The 10206-nt window shown below is 47.4% G+C and overlaps 1 non-coding gene across 1 annotated transcript; it reads right to left on the bottom strand.

Moving 5' to 3' along the window:
- Window positions 1-9552: 9552 nt before the first annotated feature.
- TRNAE-UUC (transfer RNA glutamic acid (anticodon UUC)) lies at window positions 9553-9624 on the bottom strand. The gene has a single exon. It is a non-coding gene; the product is annotated as a tRNA-Glu (tRNA).
- Window positions 9625-10206: the final 582 nt, after the last annotated feature.

The raw sequence follows: 10206 nt of genomic DNA, 5'->3' as shown, positions 1-10206 counted from the left end.
CATTGGGATGCAGGGAGGAGTCGCAGTACAGTGTTGGGATGCAGGGAGGAGGATGCCTGCCCTGGTCCCCAGCATAATGTTGGGATGCAGGGTGGGGGATGCCAACCCTGGTCCCCAGAACAGTGTTGGGGTGCAGGGTGGGGGATGCCAGCCCTGGTCCCCAGCATAATGTTGGGATGCAGGGTGGGGGATGCCAACCCTGGTCCCCAGAACAGTGTTGGGGTGCAGGGTGGGGGATGCCAGCCCTGGTCCCCAGCATGGTATTGGGATTCCAGCTGGGCTGCCAGGTCAATGCTTGTTTTGATCACAAGAAGACACTCTCATTCAGCTTCGAAGTTCATCAGAGTGCTCCCGGATAACGCAGGCTGTGTTCGCATCCTTGTTCTTCTCCAGGACCATACACGGTGAGAGGAAAAGTGGACAGGAGAGGAGAGTGACAGTGGCAGGGAAGGAGGAATGTGTTTTCTGTGTGATTTCAGGTTGTTTATGACAGCTCAGTGCTAAGCTTACGTTTCAGAGCTCAGGCTGCTAGTCATGCAGGCTAAATTAAAGGGAAAAGGAAAAACCCAAAAGCCTTGTTTTGAAAAAGTGCACACGGAAACAAGATAAAATGTTGGAAATAAACACAGATGACCCTGAGCTACTGTCTCATTCCAAAAGCATGCATGTAATTTCCTAGCTTGTTTTGCTTTGCATTGCTTTGCTTTTTAAAGGAAAGAGGTAAAAACAAATTCTACTGTGTCAAACATCCTTTGGATGATTTCCCTTCCTGCCCTGATTCTGTCTGAATCTGCCACAGAAGCTGCTGTACAACAGTCCCGGGTCTTTCCTGGGACAAAGCCCACATCTCCATCACCTGGTACCTGCAAGCACCACGCACAGCACCACAAAAGTAGGTGGGAAATTCTCCGTGCGAGTTGCCAGGATGCCGAGCACTGTTCTCCCATCCTGCAGGCCAGGCCTGTTTCTCATACCTGCTGCTGGAAAGATGCATCCAGGAGCCACATCGGGCACGAACATCTTCTCACAAGAGCAAGGACCAACCCAGGGGAGGCCTCACCACCTTTGAGAACTGACTGATGGACATTTTCAACCTATGCCTCGGTGAAAGGCGATGGGAAACAGCAGCTTAGTGATCAACAGGGATTTTGACACTTGTCCCCCATGATTTCACACCTTTGCTGCATTGCCCCAGGCAGCTGCTGGGGCTGCTGGCCTGTGGAATGTCCCTGCATTGGCCATTGCCAGCACCCACCCCGGCCACTGCTAGTTTCAGGTCTGACAATTAAACTTCCGAAGCACACGAGTATCCAGATAAATAACCAGGGTGAAGCACCTAAGGTTCTTGAAGGGTGAAGGATAACTCAGGTTCTGGACTGCAGGAGCAATCCTCAGCACAGCTGGGTTTACCCTTGTCATCTTCCATAGGTGGGTTAATCCCAAGGAATTTGCATAACTTTGCTGTGCCTCAGTTTCCCCATCAGCAGGATGGCATTTCTCAATCCTCCCTTGGGTACCACTTCCCTGGACTGTCTGCAAAGCCAGCTGTGGGGCACCTGGGGGTGCACATCTGGCCTGCAGCTGGCCATTTGCCATCCGTCTCCAAACCTCCTCCCCACGCAAGCATGAGCTTTTGATGCATGATGATCTGGTAAGAAATTTCAGCAGTTAGTGCAACAAGCTGTCTACAGTATCATTTAGTTTTTTAAGGTGAGCCCTGAATTTGGATCAGTTCTCTAATGACATGATGCTCTGTTCTGTAATGGTTTCTCCTCTGCATCGATACTCCCTTAAGATGAGTAATTTTAAATTGATGTCTATCTCTAATAGACTTTCCTCAGGCTCCCCTCGCACTAGCTGCCTGAGCTGCTGGTTAGAGATTAAAATCTAGTTGAGTCTGCCCAGCAGCAGTTCATCAATGACAGTTGTTTCATTAGTTGATGCAAACCCACTTAAAATAAATTCCAATTAGACCAAAAACTGAAATCATATATTTTTGGAACACTCCTATGCTGGTGGCTTTGCTTCCAGACCTGTTATTACTCAGTCCCCCGCCTTGTCACTGTAGATGCGGTATCAGACAGCGCTAAATAAATAGCACTTTCATTAAAGTCTTTGGCAATCCGGCAGCAGATTGAATTATTTGTTCCTCGACGTTCTCTGCGCACGTGAGCGAGAGGGGAAAAGGGAAGAGAGAAAAAGCTCCGACCTGCTTCAGGGCTGTGGGGCAGCGGGCTCCCAGCCCGGCAAAGCCGGAGCCAGGGTCTGTCCTCTCCTCTCCCCACTGGCTGCAGAGAGGGGGAGTCTGAAAAAGGGGTTTAAAGAAATGGGGGTCCTCGGGGAGCCACCGGTGGGAGCAGCCAGGCTCTGCCCCTCTCCTACCTCCTTCTCCCGGGAGGGACTAGCACGACTCGAGGGCTCACTGCCTGGAGCCAAGCAAGTTTTTGCAAAAAAGAAATCTTATCTTTTCTATTAAAAAAAAATGCAGGCTTAGGGCAGAGAAAAAGTAGAAACATGAAAAATAAAACCTCTAGGAGGAAAAGCTTTCCAAAGCCAGCTACAATGCTGGTCACAACAAAACGTTTCCAGGTTTTTCATTCAAATCTCTTCCCCTGGTTTCTCGGTTCTGCCTCAGGGGTTGAGGTGAGGCTTACACACAGAGCAGGTTTTGTCCCTCAGCTGGGCAGATGTCCCCATCCCACAGGAGATGCTGCAGAGAGCGGAGTGGGGGCCACTTTCATGTGGTGCATCTGAGTATCGGCCGCTGCCAGAAATTGCCTTTGAAGTCCACTCCTATTGCCGGAATCATTTGTACCACACAAGTAAAAGGCAGCACTGGAGCCTGCAGTCCACGCCGAGAGCTGGACACCCGCAAACACCCCCAGGCTGGCGGTCGGTGCTTTCGGAAGCAGGTCAGGATGTGCCTGCTGCCCGCACCATGTCCCCGCAGGTTCTGCCCAACCCTGACCCATCCTCACCTCCAATTCGGGATGCACCAGATGCCCCGGGAGCCGTTATGGGCAGCGGCTCGGTGGATGCAGGCATCACATGGAGTTTAGCAGGCAAACAGGTCACAGGTAAAGAAATCGGCGCTACCTGATGTGGATGGGCTGGTGGCACCAGGGCCTGGTGGCAGGGACGTCACTGAGGGACCCCATGGGACCTGTCGGGTTGGCTTGTATCTCCTTCATCCCCCACCACCATCGTTGCAATCAGCCTCCTCTCCCTCACTCCTCACTGCATCCATCCCCCTGACACGCAGTGCTGCAGCAAGGAGCTGGGGCAGCCTTGCCACCGATAGATTTTTTTAGGAATAGTTCCCACAGCACTTGATTTTAGAAATGCAAATGGGTTTGCCTGCAGATTTTCAGGCAGGTGCCAGGGAAGGACAGAGAGAGAGAGAGAGAGAGAGGAATGCTCCGATTTTATCAAAATCAGTTTTCCTGCCCAGGGGAGGATAGAAAGCAGCTACTCAGCCTCAGGAAGACGATTCTATTTAAACCACGGGATCATGTTGTAGCTACTTCTTATTTACCAGACTGGAAAGTTACATTAAGAAGTTATCACTTATCTTGCAGGGGAACAGATTAAGAGTGAAGGACCGTTCCCTGGTTTGCATACAGCTGCACTTCCCAGGTTACTAAAAAGACAATTGATGTACCAGTTCAGGAAGAAATATGATTTTCATTATGATACGCAGGCATCAGGGATTGTATTCTAATGGTCCCCTGTCACCAGTGAAGAGCAAAATGGCCTGTGACCACCGTAATGGAAAGAAGGTTTCTGTGATAGTTTGCATAGCATGGAGGGCTTTTTGTGTTTGGGTTTCCTTTTTTATTTCTTTTTACTTGTAACCTCCCGATGGCATTATTAAAAGGAACAGCATCTACTTTTTTCTAGGTAAGGATTTTTTGGTCTCATAGTGAGAAACTTTTCTCCCCACTCACAAAAGTATATTTATATTTGAAATTAACCTTTTGGTTAACTGTAAGTTAAAATAGTGGGTCTCATTTTCAGCAGTCTAGGGGGCCTCCTGGGGAGTTGCTCTCCACGCACACCTATTTGGGTGGTTGTATGGAGTTAGCTGACGGCACACCTCTCTTTCAATACCTCCGGGGATGGCATACCATCCCCAGAGGTATTCAAAGACAGGTTGACATAGAGCTTAGAGACATGCTTTAGTGAGGTGGTTTTTTGTGGTTTTGTTTTTTTTTTATCAGAGTTAGGTTGATGGTTGGACTAGATGATCTTAAAGGTCCCTTCCAACCTAGACAATTTAAGGTCCCTTTAAGCTTTTCTGACAATGTTTTGGTACCTATGTGCTTGAGGCTTTAACACTCTCTCCCTTCCCTGTGTAACAGGTCTGGTTCACAGGAATTGCATCCAAGGCAGGTGAGCACCACAACCAGCCCCAGATCCTCACTTGAATGTGCAGATACTAACCCCATCCTTTTTTCCTGCAACACTTAGGCACTTAATGGAGAGGAAACACGAGAACGGACACTTCACCACAAGCAGAGATGTGTTTTAGCACACTAAGTGGGATCCTCCGTCATCCCACTCTTCACGCCTCGTTGGCTGGGTACCAGAACCAGGCAGGAATGCACAGATGGCTCACGCCACCCATGTGGACCAATAGCAATATTGGAATATCGGCTATTCCACGCAAATTATTCAGGAATAATTCCCAGAGGGGGTGAAAAAAAAAAAAAAAAAAAAAGAATTCCCAACCACATTTGTGAATTACAGAAATTCTTAATAATTGATAAACTAAAGAATTTCACTATTAGCTTCAGCATAACAACAAGAAAGATGTGGGGAAAATGTAGCAGTAAGTGATTTGCTGTGATTTTTTTCTCCTGTTTAATTACTTGACTGCTGTAAAAACTAAACCAAATTTCAAAGGTAACTCAAATTCCCCCATCACTAGACAGCACACAGCCCTTCCCATCGTGTGAACTTCCAGACAGCTGGGCTGAGCAGCTTTCCTTTAAACCCACCTAAGTTAAAGACAAACAATTTAGGTCCATTGATCTGTAGCTGCGGAGCCTCCTGTTTAAACTCGGGGAGATGGAAGAAGCATAAAGCTAGTGCATAGGATTTTCTTTGCATTGCTTAGATTAAAGGACCTCAGGATGAGTGTTTTGTGTGATGATCAAAAGATTTAACACACTCTGCACCTGTCACAGGTACGAGCTCAATTCCTTATAGATAAAAACAGAGTGGAGCTGGCATAGCATGAGAGACTTACAGGAAAGGATGCGCAGGGAGTATATTTAAAGCAGGCTGCATGAATATAGGATTAAATGTTAGCATTATATGATAAAATGCTAATTTTGCTTAATTAGGCCATTCCTAGCATAGAGTTCCTGTTGATCAGAGCACTCCTAGCAGATAAAGAGGGTGATAAGGAACTGTCTTCATAGCAATAGGAGAAAGTTTCTAAACATTGATATGGAAAAAACCCCAGTAAATGGCTGCATAGATTAATGCCGTGGCTCCGTGGCCTGACTAGGGTAGAGTAAATGGGAAACTCTCGCTAATTGTCTCATCTCAATTTGTTTTACTCTTCCTCCTGACTTGCCCTCCATTTAAACCAGTCTTAAAATCAGACTGGAAATCTGGAGGCTGCTAGGACACGAGCAGTGCGGACCTGCACGCCCCAGGGCTGAGGGCACAGTGTGTTTCCATGGTCAGACATGCTATTTCATGAGAGCTGAACTCAGCTCAAGCGACTGCCATGTTCCTCGAGGATCTTTTTTTTTTTTTTAGCTTTTTCCCAATTAAACAGACTCCTGCCACCCAGTCCCCCCTCCCACTGCCTGAGCATCTCTCTGATGCTCAGGTTTTCCCACTGTTGTATCTGCAACAAGCCTGAAGCTGAGAAATGATCTATGAAGCAGGGAGAGAGGACCCTGAGCAGAGTGTGCTGCTTGTGGAAGGGAAAGGGAGAGCTCGACGATGCACCGGACCTGCTCTGCAATTGCCAGTCCCACCGCATGGTTTTCACTGCCATCTGCCAGGGTCTGGCTGGGACTGGCACAGCTGGAGCTCAAAATTTTCACATCCCAGGGAAAAAAAACAAACTTGCAAGCTGCAAGATGAGAAGTTCAGCCTCTCTGAAAAGGAATCCTTTGTTAAGAGATCTTCTAATGTAAATTTACATTTCTACATGCTCACGGCAAGTTAAAAATAAATAAATTAAGTATAACAATTAGGCAATTAAACAATGCCCAGATAAAGATGGAAACCGGCAGGATGCCAAGGAACAGGCATTTGGGTGATGCTAATTTTGTGATACATTGCATTTCATACTATTTCTTTCTCATTACACATGTCACGTCAGTCTCCCTGGCCTGTCATATCTCCGGTCCCCGTATGCATCACAAGGCAGTGATGGAGAGGAGGAGGAAGAGCTGACAATGAGAGGAGGTGCAGGTGCAGTGCCTTGTTCTTAGACTGTGGCCAGTCTTTTCCTTTTCTACTCAAGGATGCTAAAATCAGTTCCAAAGTTTGTGTTTCTCTAAGAATTAACTCCTTACCTTCCAAATCCTTTGCTGGACATACACCCCATCTTAAAAAAGGGGTAGGTTTAAGGAGGAAGATGCAGAAAGGGGCTGGTGGGACACAGGCATGAAGCAGAGGTCTCAGGATGACCTGGCATCCAATGGAGCAGGCAGTGATGATGTGCTTCTCCTACTTTCATCTACATGGAACATCCTGTACCATCACCACACTGTGCACAAGCACCCCCCTGCCACGGGGGAGTCACGGGGACTTGGACACAATGCCCACACTCGATTTTCCTATTATCCAAGTTATCCAAATTACCAAGTTATCCAAAATAGTAAATGACTCAGTGATACCTCTTGGAAAACCCAGCATCTACCTTGGAGGACCTTGTGGATATTAAGTAGTTTGACTCTTTGACTAGAGATCAGAACTGCCTCAGACAACCAAAGAGTTTGCTCTGAATGTAACTTGTCCTTCCATGGCATGTCCTTCCATGCCATTTGCAAACCTGTGCCTAAATCCCCTCTGCCAATCTGCCATCCTTTGAACTCTGCTTTATATTCCTGTTGGGACCATTGCTGCGTGTACCCAGCCAGCATGGCGCAGAAAGGATGGTTCTGTATAAATTTCAAGAAGGGGATCAAAGAAGCAACACCTTGCTCACCCCATATGAAGGCTGTTCCTCACTCCATATGAGGGCTGTTGCTCACCCTGTATGAGGGCCGTTTCCCACCCAGGGGTAAGGGGAATGACCTAAGGGTAACATCTGTCTGTATCAGCACACACCAATCCCTTCTCTGCAGCAGCCAAGGATGTAATTTCTGGTCCCAGGCTGTGGACACCCATTCAAGACATGGCTGAGCCATAACCCATTGCACCAAGCAGGTTTCCTTGTTCTGGTTTCAGCAAGTGCTTCACTGAAGAAACAAATTTCAAGCAGAAATTCTGCCTCTGGTCGATCGCTGATGCACAACTCCGACTTACAGCATTTGACTATCTGATCAACGTGCCCAAGAGAAGTGTCTCTTTAAACCTCTCCAGAAGCCAGATAATTTCTTCCTGGGTCTAGCCCTCTGCAAAAGCGTCCCTCCTTCCCAACAAGTGACGTTCACAGGTGACACAGAAACAGCCACTGCTCTGCCTAAGCACCCCAGCATGGCATGGAGCTGGCTGGTAGGAAGGTACCACGGGTAGCCCTCACACATCACCAGGAAATAAAGCCATCCCAATGCTGAGCTTGGAAAGGGTTATTCTTCATAGAGGAAAAAGAATATTTAAGACTGCAAAACTTCCTTTGACAGGGTTGTCTTTTAATTACCCCGTGGAATGATAAAATCCCAGCACTGAAAATGTGTCTTTACAAATCTCTAGCTGGAGTAATTAGTCCCGTGCCTGGCTCTCCTGAGAGATTATTGCTGCCTTCTTTTCAGATTACTTACCCAAATAGAAGTGGAATCATTGCTATGTTTGACAGTGAGATATAAAATATCAGATAAAGCTGTTAAAATACTGTTTCACACGCTGCGTTTCTGCAGAGTAAGGAAGCATCTGCTCTCTCGGTATAAGCAGCAGAGCCAAGCAGAACATTCACAGCTGAGGGCTAAGACGATGAATCTCACTTCTTTTTTTGCTCCTGGTCATTCCTGGAAAGATCCATCTACTCAAGAATTTAGTCATTATTCAAATGACTCAAATAACATTGTTTACAGCTTGTGGCCATTTTAAGGCCTGAACGTGCTCGTGGGTTTTTAGGTCTGGTGAGTCTCTTGCTATGGTCCAAGGAACTCAGCTGGAATACTTGTGTGGCAAAGGCAAAGTTATCCGGGGTAGCTCTGAACCCTGAAAAATCCGTCTTGTAACACCGTGCAGATGTATTAGGTGGACACTTCTGCAAAAGCATCTCCCTTTGGGGAGAGTTACTTTAGGGGATGCAAAATGTAGCTTGTGTCCCTCCTCTTATATACTTACTGGTATGAGCTCAGAAGGAAGTTTCTCATTAGATATGGCATCAATTTGTGGTGAAATTTCCCTTAAAGAAGTTACGGTTGCTATTTATTACTTTCTGGAAAAAAAAAAAAAAAAATCTTTCTTTGTGAATTAAAGCGCTCTCAACGTTATGTTAGGCTGTTAAGCTAATAGTGCTCAAAAATGCATTACTGACAATCCTCATCAGCTGCTGAGCTATTGTACAGATCACACGCTGGTTACTCCATTCTTCTCTTACCCACAGGACAAATTCATATCTACGCATGAGCACCCCACAGCCCTGGTGGAACCAATGTGCCAGCTGCAGGGGCAGCAGCTCTATCAGGGAAGCAGCGTCCCAGCCTTGCCTGCTTGATAGTCTGTTCCTTGCCATCTCAAATAAATGTTTTTCTGTAATTCTCACTTCCTATGCGGCAGATTTTGTGTCTCACTGGCTTCTAATGTAGCCCAGCATTGCAATGGAGCCAACCCCTGGGTCACCAAAGAGGTGAAGAGAGCTCAGGCAACTCAACTAGGATGAGGAACCACCAACTATCCTGTCCCTGGGGAAATTAAAACCATCCTAACACCTTCCAAGAATGAACATTATGGGTCAGAAGTGTGTTCTGAAGGTTTCTAGTCCAACCTACATGTTCCACGAGGTCCAGTTTTGTTCAGTCAAGTTCTGAATATCTCCAAGAACAGAGACCCCACGGTTTTCTGGATCCCCAGTTCCAGTGTTTCACCACCATGTGGTGATAAAGTTATTCTTCACATCTTAGGAGAACTTCCCTTGCTCCAGCTGGTGCCTCTCATCCTCCCACTGGGTGCCTCTGGGAAGAACATGGTCCCACCTTCCATGCACCTGCTTATCAGGCAGCAATGAAATTTTCTATCTTCGCCTTCTCTCTGGTCTGAACAGACACAGACTGAGCTCCATCTCAGCTTCCCTTTGTCTGTCCCATGGTCCAGCCCTGACCACCTTGGCAGCCTGCACTGGATCCGCTCCAACAGACCAGCATCTTTTTTGTCCTGGGGAGCTCCAAAACAGGCAGAAGATGAAATACAACTGGTTTCCCACACCGGGAGTCGAACCCGGGCTGCCTGGGTGAAAACCAGGAATCCTGACCGCTAGACCATGTGGGACCACAGCTGTCTCTGCCACCTGCCCAGCCCTGGACCTGCAGGGACAGATAGTCCTGCTCCTGGGCTCACCTACCAACAGCCAACCCCACCATGACCCCATCCTTCTCTTGCCTGGGGCACCCCACAGTTTGGAGGGGCTCCTGCAGCAGAGGAACTTCTGTGATGATGAGCTAGATAATCTTAAACATCCCTTCCAACTCAAACCATTCCATGATTCTATGAAACACAGTGATGTAATAAAGGCAATGGTCTGAGTCTTTGATCCAGCTGGGGCTCTGCTGGGACCCTCCTGCAGCTCCACTCCAGAGCTCATGGTGGGACAAGAAGAGTCCATGCAAGCCCAGTCCCATGGGAGTATTGCTCCATGAAGCACCCCTGGATTGCAGCCCCAAACATCTGCCCTCGCACCCATCGCCTCAGGGATGTTGCTGCAGAGCTGAAGGCAAGGTCACACATGGGGCCATGCAGCATTATTAATGATAATTAGTGGCCGAGCGTTGTAAGAGCTAATTCCACCCGTCATAAAGGCAAATGCACACGCTGCTTCCCCTCTATTTCATTTGATAACACTTTTTTTTTTGT

This window comes from Numenius arquata, chromosome 12, assembly GCF_964106895.1.
Source record: "Numenius arquata chromosome 12, bNumArq3.hap1.1, whole genome shotgun sequence".
In the NCBI taxonomy this organism is placed as follows: domain Eukaryota; kingdom Metazoa; phylum Chordata; class Aves; order Charadriiformes; family Scolopacidae; genus Numenius; species Numenius arquata.
This window is presented reverse-complemented; position numbering and strand designations above follow the sequence as displayed.